This window comes from Peromyscus maniculatus, chromosome X (assembly GCF_049852395.1).
Source record: "Peromyscus maniculatus bairdii isolate BWxNUB_F1_BW_parent chromosome X, HU_Pman_BW_mat_3.1, whole genome shotgun sequence".
Taxonomy (NCBI): domain Eukaryota; kingdom Metazoa; phylum Chordata; class Mammalia; order Rodentia; family Cricetidae; genus Peromyscus; species Peromyscus maniculatus.
The window spans coordinates 3,493,290-3,515,854 of record NC_134875.1 but is presented as its reverse complement, the minus strand read 5'-3'; the positions used below and the strand labels follow the sequence as shown (position 1 = coordinate 3,515,854).

The following is a 22,565-nucleotide window of genomic DNA, read 5'->3' as shown; positions in this document are numbered from 1 at the left end:
TTCTACCACCCATCAGAGATGCTAGACATGAGTCACCCATAGCTTTAGGAGAAGTTGTCAAAAGATAACTGGAGAATAAAGGTGTCAAAATCTTGACAACTGAGTGTTTCATAAACCAGAGGTTCAGGTGTAAGACATAGAAGATTTGGGAGCATTTATAACCTAGTTTTCTCTTTCTGTCCCAGATTCCACAAAGTGAGGAGAAAAATGGTGAAAAACTGTGGAGAAAATAGTGAAGTCAGAGAGAGTAAGAAACAAGCTTCACTAAAAAGAACTCCATCAGAGCCTGTGAGATGGCTCGGTGGGTAAGCTTGTCACCAAGCCTGATGACCAAAGTTGTATCCTTGGAGCCCACATGGTAGAATGAGAGAACTAACTCCTCCAAGTTGTCATCTGACTTCTACATACACATGGTGGAAAGCACTCATGCACAACATGCCCACACACACACACACATATATATATACACAAAAAAGAAATCTTTTTAAATACCTATAGTATCCAGCAACAAACAGCTATTTGCCATGAAGCCAATTGATCAAGTATGCAAAAGGAACAATGCCTGACCTTAACAGCTCAGTACTCTATGTTCCTCTTAACTCTTCAATGCCTGGACATTGTGAAATGGGAAAGAAATGCCTTAATAACTCCATAAATCAAGAATGGTGAAATTTACATTGCTACAAATTCACTTTAAATCTCATTTGGCCATTTTTGTAGAGGTAACTATCCCAATCTCAATCTATTGGAATTGTTATGTCATGTTTCTTCCATTCCCTGAAGTTACTCTGGTTGGACAACATGAAGTTACCTGTTACAGACTTTGTCCATTAAAACTTGGTTTTGAAAATGACTACTTCTATTCACATACTTGATATCTAAAATTTTTCAGGTCCACTTTTAAATTTGTTGTGGTCACACATATTAGTCAGAGTCTCAACAGAAAACATGTCACTTCCCCAGACTGGATAATTTAAGAAGTATTTAGTTAGAAAAGAATTTACTGAGATGGTGTCAGGATTTAAGAAAATCAATAAGGGTCCCTGGAGATGGTAACTATTATCCTTATGTCTGAAGGGGCAAGAGAAAGCAAGAGTCACCAGAACACAGAAGATGATAAAGGGGCAATCAGATAGGATCTGTGCTGTGGATCACAACAGATCCATGATGAGCTAGCACAGGTCAAGCCAGAGAAATCCTAGTTTTTTGACTTCACTCTCCTCCAAACTCTACCCCCATTGGTCTCCTATTCAGAACGGTCTTTTGGTTGAATCCAACTGCAAGAAAGAGACCAAATGGACCAAGTGAAGCAATCTCTGCATATTAGAGAAAGTGGAAGACCTGAAGAACCAGTAAAAAGCAATGCTGTGGGATGGTCTATATGTCAAATGTGTTGCTCTGATTGGTCAATAAATAAAACACTGATTGGCCAGTAGCCAGGCAGGAAGTATAGGCGGGACAAGGAGAGAGGAGAATTGAGAGAACAGGAAGGTGGAGGGAGACACTGCCAGCCACCGCCATGACAAGCAGCATGTGAAGATGCCGGTAAGCCACGAGCCACATGGCAAGATATACTTATAGAAATGGATTAATTTAAGATGTAAGAACTAGATAACTAGAAGCCTGAGCCATTAGGCCAAACAGTTTAAATAATATAAGCGTCTGTGTGTTTATTTTATAAGTGGGCTGTCGGACTGCCAGGGATTGGCAGCTACAAAGCAGTCAGGGCATAAAACTTGATATGAGTTGTAAATACTTCCTGGAACTTCCTAGAGAGTCTTGCACCCTGAAGAGTCTACCAGTTGATTATCCAATACTAGATGGCCAGTCCTGAAACCATATACATACAAGTAATATTATATGGGCTAAACAGATTGTGTTTATATATTTAGGAGTGTATGGTGTGTGTGTGTGTGTGTGTGTGTGTGTGTGTGTGTGTGTGTGTGATAATAATTAAAGAAAAAAGAAAATGAAATTGAGAGGGAGATGGGGCTACATGGGAGCGATTAGAGGGAAGAAAGAGAATATGGAAATTATGTAATTATATTTTGCTGTGGGATGGTCTTTCTGTAGGCTGTGACTATGTGCTGCTACCATTGGTTAATAAAGAAGCTATTCTGGCCTATGGCCAGGCAGAATAGAGCCAGGCCGGAAATCCAAGCAGAGAGACAGGGAGAAGAAAGGCAGTGTGGGGAGACACCATCCAGTTGCCCAATGAGCAACATGCCAGCAGACCGGTAATGCCATGGCCACATGGCAATACATAGATTAATAGAAATGGGTTAATTTAAGAAGAAAGAGCTAGTTAATAATAAGCCTGAGCCATAGACAAAAGAGTTTGTAATTAATACTAAGCCACTGAGTGATTATTTTATAAAAATGGCTGCTGCCCGGGTGAACCAGGTAGGACCGGGTGGGATGAAGAAATTTCTTTTTTTTTTTATTTCTTTTTTTTAAACATGAAGTTGTCTAATTAGGTTGTTAGCAATTTAGAAAACCAGTTTGTGAGGATACATCCCATTCGTCAGAGAGAACTGAGATCGCAGGTAGCCCTGGAGCTGAGGAACAGCTTTGATCTTTGGCAAAATCTGCAAGTCCACAGCTTTCTGATCAGTCTTTCGCTGCTCTGTAATCTCGTATTTCTCCTTCTCAGTGTCAAAGATCTCCCCCTCCTGGTGCCTGGGCTTGCGCAGCTGCTTCTTTTTGAACTAAGCATCAGTCAGGTGTTTGGGGATTTTAACCTTGCTGATGTCAACTTTTGTAGAGGTGGCGATGACAACTTTCTGGTGTGTTCTTCGCAGAGGAACTCTGTTGAGGGCAAGAGGTCCAGTCACAAGTAGCAAGCCACTGGCCAGCTGCTTCAGGAAAACCACTCTCTTGCCCCTGTGGCACCTTGTGAGGATGATCAGGACGGTCCCAGGAGTGATGCTGGCCCAAAGCCTTCTCACGTGCTGACTGAAGGGCTTTTTGCCATGGCTCAGCAGCTTCCGAGGCACATTTTCGGGAGGATAATACCTGGGCATTTTTCAAAGCTTCACCACCTGGGTACTGCCGTTCTTGTCACCACCAACCGGTTTTGTGACAGTAGCAAGGACCTTCTCCTTTTTCTTCTTCTTTTCAACCTTGGTTTTGGCCGCTGAGTACTTCCTTTTGTACAAGGCCTTTCTGGAATACATAGCAGATCGGGAGTACCTGCCGATCCCTCTAACCAGGAAAGGGTTCCGGCTGCAGTAGGGGCTTCCCCTTCTTGGTCTTTTTAACCTTAGGGTCACCCTTTTTTCACCCTTTTTGGCGGCACCGGCACCAGCACCAGCGGCAGGGGCATCACCGCCAGCCTTCTTGGCCGCAGGTTTCTTCTCTTTTGTGTCAGGCTTTTTGCCCTTTTCACCTGCCATCTTGCAAGATGGGAAAGAGTGGGATGAAGAAATTTCAATCTACAATATTTTTATTTCAAAAACAAGAAATTTAAAAATAAATAAAATAATTTTGATTATATACCTATAAACTTTCATAACAAAAAGAAGTCACAAGTAAGTATAATTTGATTTTGCCCATTTCAAGGGATTCCACAACTCTGGTGAGTACTTTATAGTGTACTTGGAAGTTACTTTGATTCAAATTTAAGCCCTCAGTTCTAGTAAGCTGTTCATAAGAATACACATCTTTTTTTGATTCCTAGTTCGTTAACTGTTTTCCTATCACATTTCTGGTAACTTAGAGATCCCAGAGCAAAGCTGATACCTTTACTTAACTAGAAGTGAGCCAATTATGCTCATTCTTCTCTAGGGTCAGCTCAATCTGAGCTACAGTACAGAGTCTGAGTAGCAGAGCTGTGAAGGAGAAGCAAGCATAAAATGTAAGGCTGGCCGTGTGATAGTGGGTTGCCTAGCAACGCTGGCTGGGAGGCTTTCCTTCCAGAGCTTCTTAACAGAGCAGCAGAAAGACATGAAGAGGAGGGGGGAAGGGAGAAACAGAAAGGGAGACAGAGTAAACTATGGAGTCAGACAAAGGCAAGCAAAGAGTAAGGTTCATAAGCAAGAAAAGAAGAAATAATGGGAACAAATATAAAAAGGAGATCAGGCAGCGAGATGAGCTCAGTTGAAGGAAAAATGAAGAGAAGCAAAGGCTGAACGGAGAGCCATTCAGAGAAGAGAGAATGGTTGATGGAGGAAGGGAGTTGATAGCAGGAGTGGCCTCTCCTCCATGACCCCCTCACTGATGGCTGCTACCCAAAGAAGTAGCCCAATTTCATCTCATAATTGTCATTTTGTCTCATATATCAAATCATCAGTGGTAGCAGCACAACCAGGAATTCTTTATTGAGCAATACTGGGTTCACAGCACTGCCTATCCCAGCAAAGATCCTCTTATATAATAATCACAGTGATGACTCAGACCTGGAGCACAGCTCTTTACAGCTGATATCTCTTGAGGCCCTTACTGCAGCTCTGTGAGAGGTAGGTAATGCAGGAATCAGCATGACTTTAATTCTACACATGAAGAAACTGAGGCTTTGAGAACAGGAGTGGTGCACAGGAGACCTCTTGGTGAGGTGAGGTCCAGTGTTTATACCTGGGGCTCTGGGGCACATCACACAGGGCTGTGGCTCGAGTGCCTGGACTTGACGGTGGCACACTTAAGTGTGGTGGACCTGCAGACAAGAAACACAGGCTCAGCCACCTACTGAGGTGGAGGCTGAAGAGCTATTACAAAGTCTCAAGCCAGAAGGAGGAATCTTCTCTCATCTTATTCCCCCCATAATGTGCAAATGTGTGCATCTGTGCCTCCCTGAGCAGAGTCTAATTGACCCAGGTGTACAGTCAGCTTCTAGAAACTTCATGAGATATTGCTGGCACCCATCATAAGGAAAACCTTACCTCTCTAATTTCAGAACAATCATTGGTGCTTGAAAAAGACCTCTTTGACAGGATAAAGGATATTCAAGAGGTGGGAACAATTTGTTTTGAGGACCATAGGGGCTGCAGGATCAGGCAGAGAAGAGTTGAAAGCTGAGTACAAGGGAACAGGTGAGTGGTTCCTCTTCCTTCTCATGTGTCTCCAGTGCATGAAGGGTGGGATGAAGTAGAAATGAGCTCAAGTCCTCTGTGTAGCACCAATCTTCTCTCCTGCTAGTATCCCTCCATCCCTCTGTCTGGCCCACCCTGTATTTGCTGACAGAATAAATTCCCCAAAATGCAGTTCACCAGCTCAGCACCTCTAAATGATTTCTCTGTTCATTATAAGATTTGTCTTATCTCCCTGGCATGAAAGAGTCACCCAATGTTGCAAACTTCACTTTTCAGCTTAATATCTGCACATATATTAGTTTAAGCCCAGGCATCCAACAAACTGAGCTGCTTTATGACTCTCAAACACACTTCATTCCCATTTATGTCTTTTCTCTAGATATACCATCTCTCCTAATTTCCAATCAAAGGATATTCTCCACCCAGTTGTCCACAGAGCATTTGGTCAACATAGCTAAACTATTACATTTCCCAAATTTCCCTTTCTCTTATGTCATCTTAAGCCACATGAGCGATGCTTGTGGAAGATTTAGAAGTCAAGAAAAAAGTATCGACCAATGTTACCTATCTGTTAACTCAACATTTGCCACTACCTACCCTACAGACATATGCTTCTAACATTATTTCTCTAATTATTTGGTTTCTTTATACATACATGTGTGTGTGTGTGTGTGTATCTTTCACCTTTTAAAGTGTATCACCAGCATAAAGAATATTTTCCAGATACCCAGACCCTAAGATTGTGTCAAGTCCTAACATCCAGCATAGCAAAATGAATGATTTTATGTGGAATTTCCCTAAACTCTGGAAGAGTGAAAGTCTTGGGCTGAAAGGAGGTGGTCTGGACTCTAACTGCAACTCTGTGGCTAGGGAGCTGGAGGAATTGGACCAAGAAGCATCCTTTTTCTGAGACCTTGAGAAGGAAAGAAGATGTTTCTAAGGGAATGGGAGGTAGGAAGAGAGAGAGTAGTAGAATATATGTGACATGAAAGCAAAATGAGGGAAAGTACCTATGGAGGAGGGGAGTTGGAGAAGAGGGATGAAGATCAACAGTTTCCTCTTCTGTTCTTTGTTTGTTTTTTAGTTTAGTATACAAATGAATGGGTTTCACTGGGGGCACTTTCACACCTGAATTCATTATATTTTGTGTTTCTTAAACTCTCTTCCCCAACTGCTAGAAAATTTCTATTTTCACTCTTAGAAATTATGTTCTCAGTGAGAATTTCAATACTTCCTCATGCATCTTCTAGGGAAAGGTTGATTTCTCTACACAGTCCACTCTAAGATGTTCTCTAGGACCATGACTCAATCTTTTCAAGGGACTTGGTTGAAAAATTGCCTTTCATTCCTTGGTCCTTAGAGTAAGTAGAACTGGGAGAATAAAAGGGAGGTGAGGTAGTGGAATGATCAAAAGCAGAATTTCATGGGAGTCAAGAATCACATGACAATACTAAAGTTAGACATGAAGAATCACTTTTCTCTAAGCTACCTATTTTCAGATGTTTACAACTTCAAAGAATAAAAATAAACACATATTTTAAAAATCTAAGAGGTCAGAATTCTCAGACAATGGAGTTTTGTTAAGCATGCACATACCATTCTTGTACAGAAGATATAGTCCAATGCTATGATTCAAAAATCTTACAGTGAGATTGGTGTTTCAGTGTGAAACTTAACTTTTTAAATCTAAGAAATGCATCATGTTTGTTTATTTATAAGATAATATGGAGCCACTGAACTCATTTCTAAACTTTTAAGCTAAAATTCCTGCTGGAGACTCATATGCTGGAAGTTTGGTTGCCAGCTGATCTAGCTTTTGGAAAGAAATTGAGTCATGAATCCTCTAACTTCATCAATGATTTAACTCACTAATGGATTTATAGCTGTTGTTGGTTGTTTTTTTTTTTTTACTCTTTACTCTTTTGGCTCTTTGCTCTTTTGGGTGGCCCACCACCCAGCTCCCAAATAAATCACACATGGGAGGCTTATTCTTAATTATAAATGCCCTGCCTTAGCTTGGCTTGCTTCTTTCCAGCTTTTATCCCATCTACCTTTTGCATCTGAGTTTTTACCTTTCTCACCTAATAAAGTGTATCATCAGCATAAAGAATATTTTCCAGATACCCAGACCCTAAGATTGTGTCAAGTCATAACATCCAGAATAGCAAGATGAATGATTTTATGTGGAATTTCCCTAAACTCTGGAAGAGTGAAAGTCTTTTCTTTCCTTCTTATTCTGTATCTGGTTGTGTGCCTGGGTGGTTGGCCCCTGGAGACCTCCTCTCCTCCTTTTTACATTCCTTGATCTTTTCTTCTCTTTTTCTCCTTCTATTTGTTCTCTCTGCCTGACAGCCCCACCTATCCTTTCTCCTGCCTTGCTATTGGCCTTTCAACTCTTTATTAGACCATCAGGTGTTTTAAACAGGCATAGTAGCACAGCTTACAGAGTTAAACAAATGCAACATAAAAGAATGCAATACATCTTTGCATCATTAAACAAATGTTCCATAGCATAAACAAATATAACACACCTTAAAATAATATTCCACAACACATAATATAATAGTATTATGAAGTGATATAAATATTAAGAAGTAGAGCCTGATTGAGGTAAGTCACTGTTGGTATGCCTTTAAAGGGTTTACCTTGTTTTTGGATGCTTCCTGCCTCATCTCTGCTTCCTATCCATGATGAGGTGAGTAACTTCTTCATCCACATGTTCACACTGTATTCTTTATCCTCACTTTTGGCCAAAGTAATGGAGTCAATCAACAATGTGCTGAAACTATGAACCAAAATATCCTCTGTCCTTTAATATGTTTTCTCAGTTATTACACCACAGCAACCAAAACTTAATGAACAGAAGAATCTATGTATAAAATGAGTTTCAAACCATTATCTTATCCACTCAAGAGGCACATACAAATTGGTTCCTCTCTTGTCCTCATCCAACAGCCTTAACTTATTGATTTTTTATTTTATAATTTAATTTAATTTTATATATCAACCGCGGATTCCCCTGTCCTCCCTCCTCCCTGCCCACTAGTCTCACAACCTAAACTTAAATTTGACCATTGTATTACAAGTTCTATAATACAGAAAAAACATATAGAGGATTAGAAACACCAGAACATTACTGAATCTCCTTGAATCTGAAACATGGCTACAGAGAGAGGCAGATGGCACAGAAAGTCACAGGTGTATAACAGATAAAATGCACAATTAGTGAAATTTAGATTTCTAAAAGAAATAAAGTAGCCTAATACTGGGTACTATGCAATACAGTAGGGAAAGAAGGAAATCCCCCTCAGTAGAATTGGCAGTAAGGTAGAAAGGGAAGCCTCAGGGAACATCAGGGATGTAGATTCTGTCAGTCTGTAAAATTACAGTTTAAGGTGAGAGATGTGCTGTCAGCACTCCCAAGTAAACTGTAAATTGAGATGCCTAGGAAAGGTGAAGTATTCCATCCTCCATTGTCTCAGCAAGGACAAAATATTGACTGGTCTTCTTTGCATACTGTTTTCTTTTTAGTTCCTATACTATTGTCTTTCATTCCTTCATCCTTTATCTTTTATTTCTCCTATCTTCAAAGACATATCTACCTAACAGATGCACAAAAAAGAGTGGAGAAACTCAGAAACATGACAAAATAAGGCAATATGATTCCTTTAAAAGTGTTTAATGCTTCAATAGCAAAATCAAATCATATGAAAATAGGGGCTGGGGAGATGGCACTGTGGGTAAAGTGTTTGCTTCACACATCTGAGGACCTGAGTTTGGATATCCAGAATACAAATAAAAGCTGGGCATGGAAGTAGGTACCTGTAACTCCAGCACTGGCAAGCAGAGACAAGAGGACCCTGGAGACTTGAAATGCCAGACAAAAATTTCAAAAGCCAAATTTTAAAAAATTATATTAAAGTGGATAAACAAATGAATAAAGTGAAGCAAAAAAACAAGACTTCAATAAGAAATTCATCAAAGAGCTAGAGACTGAAAATTTGAAGTCTTGGAAATTAAAAACTCAATAAATCAAATTTAAAGTTTAAGTGATAATCACCAGTAAAATAGATGAGTCAGAAGAATAATATCATAGATTTAAGACACTGCCACAAACAAAACATAGGCAATTATATCTAACAGACATTATAAACCAAGTGGACCTAAAAGATATTGAAAGAACATTTCACCCAAACACAAAAGAACATGTCTTCTTCTCTGCACCTCATGGAACCTTCTCCAAAATTGACCACATACTGGGACACAAAGCAAGTCTCAACAGATACAAGAAAATTAAAATAACCCCCTGCATCCTATCAGACCACCATGGGTTAAAACTGGATTTCAGAAACAACAGAAAGCTTGCAAACTTATGGAAACTGAACAAATCTCTACTGAATAAAAACTGGGTCAAGACAGAAATAAAGAAATTAAAAACTTTCTAGAATTTGACCAGGCAGTAGTGGCACACACCTTAAATCCCAGCACTCAGGAGGCAGTGCTAGGCAGATCTCTGTGAGTTCAAGGTCAGCAAGTTCCAGGACAGGCACCAAAACTACATGGAGAAAGCCTGTCTCAAAAAAAAATCATTGAAAATAAATGCACAATATACTCCAAATTTATGGAACACAATTGCTGGGGATGTCTTTTTGTATGCTGTGAATATGTTGCTCTGATTGATAAATAGAACACTTATTGGCCAGTAGCCAGGCTGGAAGTATAGTATAGGCAGCATAGGAAGAGAGTCGAATTCTAGGAAGTGGAAGGCTGAGTCAGAAAACACTACCAGCCACTGCCATGAGAAGTAAGATGTAAAGTACCAGTAAGCCACAAGCCACCTGGCAAAGTATAGATTTAGAGAAATTGGTTAATTTAAGATATAAGTACTAGATAGCAAGAAGCCTGCCACAGCCATACAGTTTATAACTAATATAAGTCTCTGTGTGTTTACTTGGGTCTGAGTGGCTGCAGGAGCTGGGTGGACACAGAAAAACTCCAGGTACACACAATGAAAGCAGTACTAAGAGGAAAGTTCAAAGCTCTAAGTGCCTTCATTAAAAAAACTGGAGATATCTTGTACTAGCAATATAATGGCATACCTGAAATTTCTAAAACAAAAGAAGAAATCACACACAAAAGAAGCAGATGGCAAGAAATAAACTCAGGGCTGAAATTAATAAAATAGAAACAAACAAAAAAATAATACAAAGAATAAATGAAACAAAGAGTTGGTTCTTTCAGAAAATCAGTAAGATTAACAAACCCTTATCCAAACTAACTAAAAGGTGGAGAGAAAATACCCAAATTAACAAAATCAGAAAAAAAGGGGAACATAAAAACAGACACTAAAGAAATCCAAAGAATCATAAAGACATACTTTAAACCTGTATCCCATTTATATTTTTGTCTTTCTGGGTCTTGGATACCTCACTCAGAATGAGTTTTTTCTAGTTCCAACATCCCAAAGATGTATTGATGATTCAATATACAAAAATCAGTGAATGTAATTTACAGCCATAAGAATACTTTGATATGATAAACAACTGATAAAATGAACATATAAAAATCAGTAGCTTTTCTATATACTAGTAATCAACTCATTGAAAAAGAGATCAGAAAAGAAATCTCATTCACAATGGCCTCAAAATATTAAAAAGAAAAACACTTAGACATAAACTTAACCAGAGATACTAAAGACATTTAAAATAACAACTGTTAAGTACTGAAGAAAGAAATTGTAGAAGATAGAAAGTTTGCATGTGTTCAAGGATTTGCAAAAAGGAATATTGTTAACATAGGCATAATGGAGGCTAGGGAGATATAAGAGATATGTCAGTGGTTAGAAGCACTTGCTGTTTTTGCAGAGGACCTGGTTTTGGTTCCAAGAATCTACATGCTGAACCTCAAAACTGCCTGTAACTCCAGTTTCAAGGGACACCCTCTTCTGTTCTCCATAGGAACTGCCCACACACACAATACACATACAAACAAGCAAATAATACATGCATGCATACATATATACATACAAATTTTAAATGGCCATATTACAAAAAGCAATTTACATATTTAATGTTTTTGTGTGATAAGACGTTCCCTGGGGAAGTACAACACACAAATCTACTACCCTAGACGGGGATCCTACAACAGACCAAAGTACAGATACCACTGAAGTCCAACTTGGTGAACCAATGAGTTTTATTGGGGTTACATAAAGGAATATGGGCAAAGGGCTACTTAAAGGAGCAGAAATGACTCAAAGACAGCTGTATCACCAAAGCCCACCCCAGCATGGGTGACAGATCACAAAAGCTGGGAACTTGGAGCATATGGCACACCCCACAGGTAGCTCAACAGGATGGAGAATATCCTTTCCAAGAGACTCAGTTGGTCTAAACCTTTTCCTAGCAGCTCAGCTAGTTTCAGAGTCTTCCTTGCAGCTTGGCTTGACTGAGACTGACCCTCAGGTATCTTTATTACTTACTCTGGGAGGGAGGGTCTAGTGAATCTGGTTAAGTTTCAAGGGCTTCCTGGAGTTATTTTGAGCTTTAGGCTTCCCTGTGAGATGGAATGTTTCAATCTCAGAGGAAACTACTACACAACAAATGGAATTCTCATCAAAATTCTAGTGATATTCTTCATAGAAGTAAGGAAATACTCCATATTTACATGGTCTCACAAAAGACCCCAAATAGCTAAAACTATCTTAAGGAAAAAGAGTAATGAAGGTACCATAACACCTGAATTCCAACTATACTTCAGAGCCTTGGCAACAAAAAATAGTATGGTACTTGCAAAAACAAAGACATAGAACGATGGAATGTAATAATAGACTTAGAAATTAACCCACACATCTATAGCCATCTGATTATCAATAAAATCCCTCAGTAACATACTTTAGAGAAAAGGCAGACTCGTTAATGAAGAGTGGAGCTAGGAAAATTAAATATCCAACGAAAAGAAATGAAACCTGATGACTATCTCCCACCTTGTACAGAATTAAAAAAAGCTTCTTCAGAGAAAAACAAGTTATTAACAAAGTGAAGAGATAGTCTACAGAATGGGAGAAAAGTATTTTCTAACTATTCACCTAGTAGAGATTAATTTCCATAATATTTTTAAATGAGAAAATTAACCATTCAAAGAGTGAACAATCTGGTCAAAATGGGCATGAAGTGAAATGACACTTTTCAAATGGTCAATAATTATATGGAAGGAATGCTTCACATCTCCATCCAACAGTAAAATGCTACATTGAGATTCAGAATGATTATTGTTCACTTTCTTCCCCTTCCATGTTCATTGTTCATTTCATGGTGAAATCCCCTTGAACAAGACCTTATTTCATTTTGCCTCTTTGGGGCCTCAGGAAGATGTAAAGTAAGATGTTTTCTTAAAACAAAGCAACAGCCAAAAACGAAAACAAAAATTTTCTGAGGCATTGAGTCATTCCAAGTTCAAATTCACTAGAATGCAATTCTTTTCTACTCTATCCCAAGGGAACTATAACAGTTATTCATGCAGCTTGACTTTGACTAGTTCCTGCCTGATTTTTTTCATTGCCATTACACCCTATTTTTCTCCCATTTTCCTATCTTTACATCACAAATTCATTCTTCATGCTATTGCCAAAGTAAACTCCTAAGACTTGGTCTTCACCATGAAAAACTCATATAAGTAAACTTTGTAGAAATGACTGCAGATAATAAATAAGCTTGGTGTTTTAGTTATAGTTTCTACTGCTGTAATGAAACACCATGACCAAAAGTAAGTTGGGAGTGAAAGGGTTCATTTGACTTACATTTCCACATTGCTGTTCATCACTAAAGGAAGTCAGGACGGACACTCAAACAGGGCAGGATCCTGGAGGTAGGAGCTGATTGATGCAGAGGCCACAGAGGGGAGCTGTTTACTACTGGCTTGCTTTCCTTGACTTGCTCAGCCCACCTTCTTATAGAACCTAGGATTGGAAGCCCAGAGATGGCACCACCCACCATGGGCTGAGCCCTCCCCCACTGATCACTAAATGAGAAAATTCCTCACAACTGGATCTCATGAAGGCATTTCCTCAACAGAGGCTCCTTTCTCTCTGATGACTCTATCTTGTTTCAAGTTTACACACAAAGACAGCCAGTACAACTAGCATCCAAGATACAAAATTATCTCAATAACTCGGTATGCCTACTAGTGTCAACTCATATTGTCCCCAACCTTAGTAGGTGACAAGGACTTAAATAGTTCAAGAAAATTATCAGCTGAAGCTGAGAGGGAATTGGCCTTGGTGGTAAAGAAAGTACAGGAAGGACACGTGGATCATGAGTATCCAAAGCTTAATTGCATTTTGGTTATTTACCCTCTAGGCATTCTCCTACAGGAATTTTAATTCAGAGGAAAGATATTATATTGTAATGGATATTTCTACCAAATAGAGTAAAAAATTAAAAACTTTGTGTAAAACATCTCTGACTTGATTTTAAAAGGAAAATTAAGACTTCATCAGGTAGCAGGAATAGACCCAGAAGAAATTGTTGTATCTTTAACTAAGGAGGATATTGAGAAGTTATAGGCAGAAAGCTAACTTTGGCAAAGAGCTTGAAGTAATCTTTTAGGAAAGATTAACAGCAAATATCTCCACCAAAGTGATAGAATTGAACTCATAAAGAGAGCTGATTGGGACATACAGGCCCGGTGGTGGTCAGCAGAGACATACAGGCCTGGCGGCAGCGACAGGCAGAGGAAGGTAGGCCCAGCGGCGGTGGCCGGCAGGGACATACAGGCCCCGTGGCAGCCGGCAGAGACAGACAGGCCGGGCAGCGGTCCGCAGAGGTACACTGGCCCCGCAGAGGCAGGCAGGCCCGGAGTGGAGGCAGGCAGGCACAGCAGGCAGCGGCCGAAACACAGTCGCAATAAAGACCAGAAACAGAGCTATTACCCACTGAAGAGCTAGTGAAAACAAACTCTTAATCAAAAGCTTGGAACAGGGATGCCTCTAACCCCAATACCCGGGGAAGAGGCTATTTCCATGGGTCGGAACCAGGGTGAGTCTGGGCACTCTGTCTGGGGACAACCCAGGGCCCAACTGCTGATCCTGTGAAACCCAACAACTTGGAGGTGTTGGTGAGACTACCCTGCTCAGCTGAAACCCATCTGGGAGAGGATTCAGATCCCTACAGTTTGAAGTCTGAAGAAACAAGATCAGCTGGGGAGTTGACGAATGAACAAAACATGACCTGGGAACACAGAAGAAGGCGCTGCCCAGCCACCAAACCAGATCACCAGAATCATAAGTATATACTTCACCGACTGATATCAGCTGCTCCTGAAGAAACAGCCCAATAGCACCAATTTAACCAAGAACTCCTAGTGAACCAAGACTAAAAATTAGAACAAGAGAGGCACTCTCAGACACAGACACCACCTGAACCGCAGAGAGGAAGAGATGAGTAGACACCAGCGCAAAAATACAGGCAATAACATAAAGACCTATATGGCAACATCAGAACCTAGTGATTCTACACCTGCAAGACCTGAACATACCAAGACAGAAGAAACAGAAGAAATCAATCCTAAAAATGACTTTAAGAAGATGATAGAGGCCCTTAAAAAGAAATAAAACATTCCCTTAAAGAGGAAATGAAAAACTCCATTAAAGAGGAAATTAAAAACTCCCTTAAAGAAATGGAAGAAAAAAACGAACAAAAAATGAGAAGAAATCAAAGAAAGCCAAGAAAAAGCATTTAAACAGATGAAAGAAACATTGCAAGATCTGAAAAATGAATTTGAGACAATAAAGAAAACACATGCTGAGGGAATGCTGGAAATAGAAATCCTGACTAAACAAACAGGAACTACAGAAACAAGCATAACCAACCGATTGCAAGAGATGGAACAGAGAATCTCTGACACTGAAGACACAATAGAGAAAATAGATTCATCAGTCAAAGAAAACACTAAAGACAAAAAAGTCATAACACAAAATGTCCAAGAAATTTGAGACACCATGAAAAGACCAAACCTACGAATAATAGGGACAGAAGAAGGAGAAGAATACCAACTCAAAGGCACAGAAAATATATTCAACAAAATCATAGAAGAAAACTTTCCTAACCTAAAGAAAGAAATACCTATGAAGATACAAGAAGCTTACAGAACACCGAATAGTCTGGATCCAAAAAAAAGTCCCCTCACCAAATAATAATCAAAACACTAAACACACAGAACAAAGAAAAAATATTAAGAGCTGCAAAGGAAAAACCAAGTAACATATAAAGGCAAACCCATAAGAATAACACCAAACTTCCCAATAGAGACTATGAAAGCTAGAAGAACATGGACAACTCTTATGCAGACACTAAGAGAACACGGATGCCAACCCAAACTATTATACCCAGCAAAACTCTCAATCACCACAGGTGGAGTAAACAAAATATTCCAGGATAAAACCAGATTTAATCAATACCTGTCCACAAACCCAGCCCTACAGAAAGCACTAGAAGGGAAAATCCAACCCAAAGAAGCTAAACACATCCATGAAAAATCAAGCAATAGATAATCCCACACCAACATTCACCAAAGAAAAAAAACACAACACAACTACAAAAAATAACAGGAATTAACAATCACTGGTCATTAATATCCATCAATATCAATGGTCTCAACTCACCTATAAAAAGACACAGGCTAACAGAATGGATAAGAAAACAGGACCCATCCATCTGCTGCGTACAAGAAACATGCCTTAACTTCAAAGACAGATACTACCTCCGAGGAAAGGGCTGGGAAAAGGCTTTCCAAGCAAATGGACCTAAGAAACAAGCTGGTGTAGCTATCCTAATATCTAATAAAATAGACTTCAAATTAAAATCAATCAAAAGAGATTAGGATGGACATTACATATTTATCACAGGAAAAATCCACCAAGATGAAGTCTCTATTCTAAACATTTATGCTCCAAATACAAAAGCACCCACATTCATAAAAGAAACATTACTGAAGTTTACAACACACATCAAACCCCACACATTAGTAGTGGGAGATTTTAACACACCACTCTCACCAAAACACAGATCTACCAGACTGAAACTTAACAAAGAAATAAAGGACCTAACAGATGTTATGACTCAAATGGACTTAATAGATATCTACAGAACATTCCATCCTAACACAAATGAACATACCTTCTTTTCAGCACCCCATGGAACCTTCTCAAAAATTGACCACATGCTTGGCCACAAAACAAATCTCTCAACAGATACAAAAAAATTGGAATAACCTCCTGTATCTTATCAGACCACCATGCCTTAAAGTTAGACCTCAACAACAACAAAAATTATAGAAAACCCACAAACTCATGGAAACTGAATAATGCCCAACTGAAACATCAATGGGTCAAGGAAGAAATAAAGCAAGAAATTAAAGATTTCCTAGAATTCAATGAAAATGAAAGTACAACATACCCACACATATGGGACACTATGAAAGCAGTGCTAAGAGGAAAATTCATAGCTCTAAATGCACACATAAAGAAGATGGAGCAATCCTATACCAATGAATTAACAGCACAACTGAAAGCTCTAGAACAAAAAGAAACAAACTCACCCAGGAGAAATAGACACCAGGAAATAATCAAATTGAGGGCTGAAATCAACGAAATAGAAAACAAGAGAACAATACAAAAAACTCAATGAAACAAAGACTTGGTTCTTTGAAAAAATGAACAAGATAGACAAACCCCTAGCCAAATTAACCAAAAGGCAAAGAGAGAGCACCCAAATTCACAAAATCAGAAATGAAAAGGGAGACATAACAACAGACAACAAGGAAATCCAGAGAATCATCAGATCATACTTCAAAAACCTGTACTCCACAAAACTGGAAAACCAGGAAGAAATGGACAATTTTCTGGATAAATACCACATACCAAAACTAAATCAAAACCAGATAAACCATTTAAATAGACCAATAACCTCTAAAGAAATAGAAACAGTCATCAAAAGTCTCCCAACCAAAAAAAGCCCAGGACCAGATGGTTTCAGTGCAGAATTCTACCAGACTTTCAAAGAACTAATACCAAGACTCTTCAAAGTGTTCCACACAATAGAAACAGAAGGAACACTACCAAACTCTTTTTATGAGGCTACAATTACCCTGATACCCAAAACACACAAAGATGCAACAAAGAAATAGAACTACAGACCCATCTCCCTCATGAACATTGATGCAAAAATACTCAACAAAATATTGGCAAACCGAATCCAAGAATACATCAAAACAATTATCCATCACGACCAAGTAGGATTCATCCCAGGGATGCAAGGATGGTTCAACATATGAAAATCAGTCAATGTAATACACCATATGAACAAACTGAAAGAAAAAAAACACATGATCATCTCCTTAGATGCTGAAAAAGCCTTTGACAAAATTCAACACCCCTTCATGATAAAGGTCTTACAAAGATCAGGAATACAGGGAACATTTCTAAACATAATAAAGGCAATTTATAGCAAGCCAACAGCAAACATCAAATTAAACGGAGAGAAACTCAAAGTGATACCACTAAATTCAGGAACATGGCAAGGCTGTCCACTCTCCCCATATTTATTCAATATACTACTAGAAGTTCTAGCTAGAACAATAAGACAACAAAAGGAGATCAAAGGGTAACAAATTGGAAAGGAAGAAGTCAAACTTTCACTATTTGCAGATGATATGATAGTATACATAAGTGACCCCAAAAACTCTACCAGGGAACTCCTACAGCTGATAAACTCCTTCAGTAAAGTGGCAGGATACAAGATCAACTCAAAAAAATCAGTAGCCCTCCTATACACAAATGATGAAAGGGCTGAGAAAGAAGTCAGAGAAACATCACCCTTTACAATAGCCACAAATAATATAAAATACCTTAGGATGACACTAACTAAACAAGTGAAAGACCTTTTTGATAAGAACTTTAAATCTCTAAAGAAAGAAACTGAAGAAGATATCAGAAAATGGAAGGATCTTCCATGCTCATGGATAGGTAGGATTAACATAGTAAAAATGGCAATCTTACCAAAAGCAATCTACAGATTCAATGCAATCCCCATCAAAATCCCAAACACAATTCTTCACAGTTTTATTTAGCAACCAATCAGAGCAACATATATTCACAGATGTTCCCCAGCAAATTTCCTGCGTTATTTTGAATGTATTTTCTTTTCAAGCATGTAGGGATTTTTCTAGTTGGTAGTTTGTTGCTATTTCTAGCCAAATTCCACTGATTTGACTAGAGGCTCACTCCACAAGATGGAACCCATCCCCAACACTGCTTGAATGACCAAGAACATAAGACTAGATAGCCCAGGGAACTAGGGTAAAACAAAATAACATTCCACTGTACTCACAGATTAATGCCTTACTCTGCCATCCTAAGAGAATCTTCCTCATGTAGCAGACTGAAACAAATACAGAGACCCATAGCCAGACATCATTATGCAGAGACTAAGACCTCGGAACACTCAGCCCTAAATGGGATACCTTCCATCAAATCTCTCCCTTCAGGGCTCTGGGAACCTTGAGGAAGAGAAGTCGGAAAGAGTGTAAGAGCCAGAAGGAGAAGATCAGAAAAGTAAAGGAGCCAGCCACTAGAGAGACTTTTTACCCTGACTGAAAATGGCCAAGCTCCTGTCTTCACCCCACCTTATTACTTCCTCTCTCTGCCTAGTCATATCACTTCCTGTTTCCTCCTCCCAAGTGCTGGGATTAAAGGCATGAGATCCCAAGTCCTGTGATCAAAGGTGTGTGCCATCACTGCCTGGCCTCTATGGCTAATTAGTGGCAAGCTCTGCACTCTGATCTCCAGGCAAGCTTTATTTGTTAAAGCACAAACAAAATATCACCACAGACACCAAGAAAACAAGGCCTTCTAAAAATAGCAAGATCAAAGCACAATTGAACTCACAGAGACTGAAGTAGCATGCACAGGGCTTGCACTGGTCTGTACTGGATAGGGCGCTAGAGCTCAAAGGAAAAGTGGACAAATGCCTTCATCTCTAACTGAGAAGCTATCTCCAATTGATAACCATTTGCAAATGAAAAATTAGTTTCCTCTAAGTGTTGTGCCCAGTTCACGACCCCCAGAGAGAGCACCAAAGATGAGCGTACCAGAATTCAAAAGCAAGGCTTCATTGAGGAGCAATACAAGCCTAGGCAGGGACCCTGTCAAGCACGCCCAATGCAGTGGAGGCTGGAGGAGGAGGTGCCCGCCCTCTGCAAGCTCAGTTTTTAAAGGCACAAACCACAAGGTTACATCATTTAGTGGTGCTAGTACAGGTACAATTCTGATTGGTTCACTTCTAGGGACTTTCCAGAAACCTTATCTTTATGTTACTTCTAGGTGGTTGTTTGTTTGTCAACATTTCTCTTTGGATGCCTGCAGGTTGGAACATTCTGTGGTTAAACAATCACCATGGAGACCAAGATTGGGACATTCCATGGTCACACAGTCACCAAAACATGATAGACTTATTATTCGGTACTTTGTACTTCTAGATTCCTAGGACTTGGGTCAACTGTGGAAACTCAAAACCTAAACCTAGAATAGAGATTCTTACAAACTGGAGGCCTTGTTTTTTAAATGGAGGAGCTTTGGTCTCACACTAAGAGGTCTCACTGGGAAAACAAACTACTCTTAAGGGTAGGCTGCTTGCTCAGCCCTGGATGGCCAACAGTAAATGAACTCAGGGAAGTTCCTTGTCTCACAATGTCATGTCAGGACTTTTCTTTTTTATTTTTAATTCTATCTTATTTTTTTAATTTTTATTTTCTTCTCTCTTTTTATTCTACAGGTATTTTGCATATATATTATGGCTTCCAGTTTAGTATTTTATGGGGGATTCCAGAGTGTGTGAATGAGAGGGTCTCTGGTTTTTGTGCATTTTCTTGGTTTTGTGCTGTTTTCCTTTTGTTTGTTGGCTTTTTTTTTTTTTACAAATCTGATGTGCTAATTTTGTTTTTTATTGTTATATCTCATTTTATGTTATGCTATTATTATCCCTTATTTGAGAATTATTTCTAAAATATTAGCCTGTTTCTTTTTTTAATTTTTTTATTAAGAAATTTTTCAGCTGGGCGGTAGTAGCACACGCATTTAATCCCAGCACTCGGGAGGCAGAGGCAGGTGGATCTCTGTGAGTTCGAGGACAGCCTGGTCTACAAAGTAAGTTCCAGGAAGGGTGCAAAGCTACACAGAGAAACCCTGTCTCAAAAAAAAACCCCAAAAAATAAAATTTTCATTCATTTTACATACCAATCAGAGATCCCCTTCTTCCCTCCTCCTGCCCCTCCAGCCTTCATCACCTACCCAGTCTTATTTACTCCTACAAGAAGGTAAGGCCTCCCATGAAGAGTCAGCAAAGCCTGGTATATTCAGTAGGGGCAGGTCCAAGCCCCTCCCCCTGGATCAAGGCTGTTTGGGGTGTCCCACCATAGGTAGTGGGTTCCAAAAAGCCAGCTCATACACCAGGGATAGATCCTGATCCTACTGCCAGGGGCCAATTAAGCAGATCAAGCTACAAAACTGTAACACGAATTGCTAAATGGTCATATTAATAAAAAAAAAAACCCATAGCCAGACACTGGGGTGAAAGCTGAAAGATCAGAAGAATAGAACAAGCCAGCCACAAGGTCTCACTGATAGGAAATCCTCAGCCCAAGAAAGAGCTATATCCTGTATACTCATGGCTTATATACCTTTCTGTGTCCTGCCATCATACTTCCTCTCTCCACTCAGCTCCATCACTTCCTCTTTCTGCCCAGATCTATCAGTTCCTGTCTGTCTGTCCAGACCTCCAGACCTCTATGGTTAACTAGTGCTGGGATTAAAGACATGTGCCACCACACCCGGATATGTTCTCAGTGTCTCCTTGAACTCACAGAGATCCAGATGAATCTCTACCTCCCAAATGTTAGGATTAAAGGCATATGCTATCACTATCTGACCTCTATATTTAATATAGTAGCTGGCTTTTCCCTCTGATCCTCAGGCAAGCTTTATTTGTTAGATCACAAATAAAATGTCACCACTCAAAACTGTCTTGCTTACACAGAGGGCTTAGTCCAGTCCCGTGGAGTCTAAATTTCATGAGTTCCCACTAGTTTGGTTTGATTGTCTCTGTAGATTTCACCATCATGATTTTTTTTTTACAGTTTTATTTTATTAAAGTGGTAGTTCTTTTGTTTAAACTTTTTTAATGTTATTTTTTATTATTTTTAAGAGATTTTTCTATTCATTTTACATACCAACCATAGATTCCTCTGTCCTCCCTCCTCCCATTCCCCCAGTTTACCCCCTAGCCTACTCCCCATTCCCACCTCCTCCAAGGCACGGTCCCCCATAGGGAGTAGACAGAGACTGGCACATTCAGTTGAGGCAGGTCCCAAGCCCCTCCCCCCTGCACCAAGGCTGTGCAAAGTGTCTCACCCATAGGCACTAGGTTCCAAAAAGCCAGCTCATGCACTAGGGACAGGTCCCGGTCCCACTGCCTGGGGGCCCCCTAAACAGTTCAAGCTAAACAACTGTCTCACTTATCCAGAGGGCCTAGTCCAGTACCATGGGGGCTCCTCAGCTATTGGTCCACAGTTCAAGTGTTTCCACTAGTTTGGCTAGTCATCTCTGTAATTTTTCCCATCATGGTCTTGATATCCCTTGTTCATAGAATCCCTCCTCTCTCTCATCGATTGGACTCCTGAAGTGCAGCTTAGCACCTGTTCATGGATCTCTGCATCTGTTTCCATCAGTCACTGGATGAGGGATCATGTTTGTCATTCTGAGTCTGGGTTACCTAATTCAGGATGATATTTTCTAGTTCCATCCATTTGCCTACAGACCTCATGATGTCATTGTTTTTCTCTGCTGAGTAGTATTCCATTGTGTATATGTAGCACATTTTTCTTAATCCATTCTCTGGTTTAGGGGGATCTAGATTGTTTCCAGGTTCTGGTTATTACAAATAATGCTTCTATGAACATAGTTGAGCATGTGTCCTTGTGGTATGATTGAGCATTCCTTGGGAATATGCCCAAGAGTGATACAGCTGGATTTTAAGGAAGATTGGTACCCAATTTTCTAAGAAACTGCCATACTGATTTCCAAAGTGGCTGTACAAGTTTGCATTCCCACCAACAGTGGAAGATTGTTCCCCTTGCTCCACATCCTCTCCAATATAAGCTGTCATAAGTGTTTTTTATCTTAGCCATTCTGACAGGTATAAGATGGTATCTCAGAGTCATTTTGATTTGCATTTCCCTGATGACTAAGGATGATGAGTAATTCCTTAAAGGTATTTCAGCCATTTGAGATTCTTCTATTAAGAATTCTCTGTTTAGCTCTGTAGCCCATTTTTTAATTGGACTGTTTGTTATTTTGATGTCTAGTTTCTTGAATTCTTTATATATTCTGGATATCAACCCTCTGTCAGATGTGGGGTAGGTGATGATCTTTTCCCATTCTGTAGGCTGTTGTTTTGCCATATTGACCATGTCCTTTGTCTTTCATAA

The 22,565-nt window shown here is 39.5% G+C and overlaps 1 pseudogene; it reads right to left on the bottom strand.

The window, feature by feature from the left end:
• Positions 1-2,465: 2,465 nt before the first annotated feature.
• On the bottom strand, positions 2,466-3,403 carry LOC102909336 (large ribosomal subunit protein eL6 pseudogene; annotated as a pseudogene).
• Positions 3,404-22,565: the final 19,162 nt, after the last annotated feature.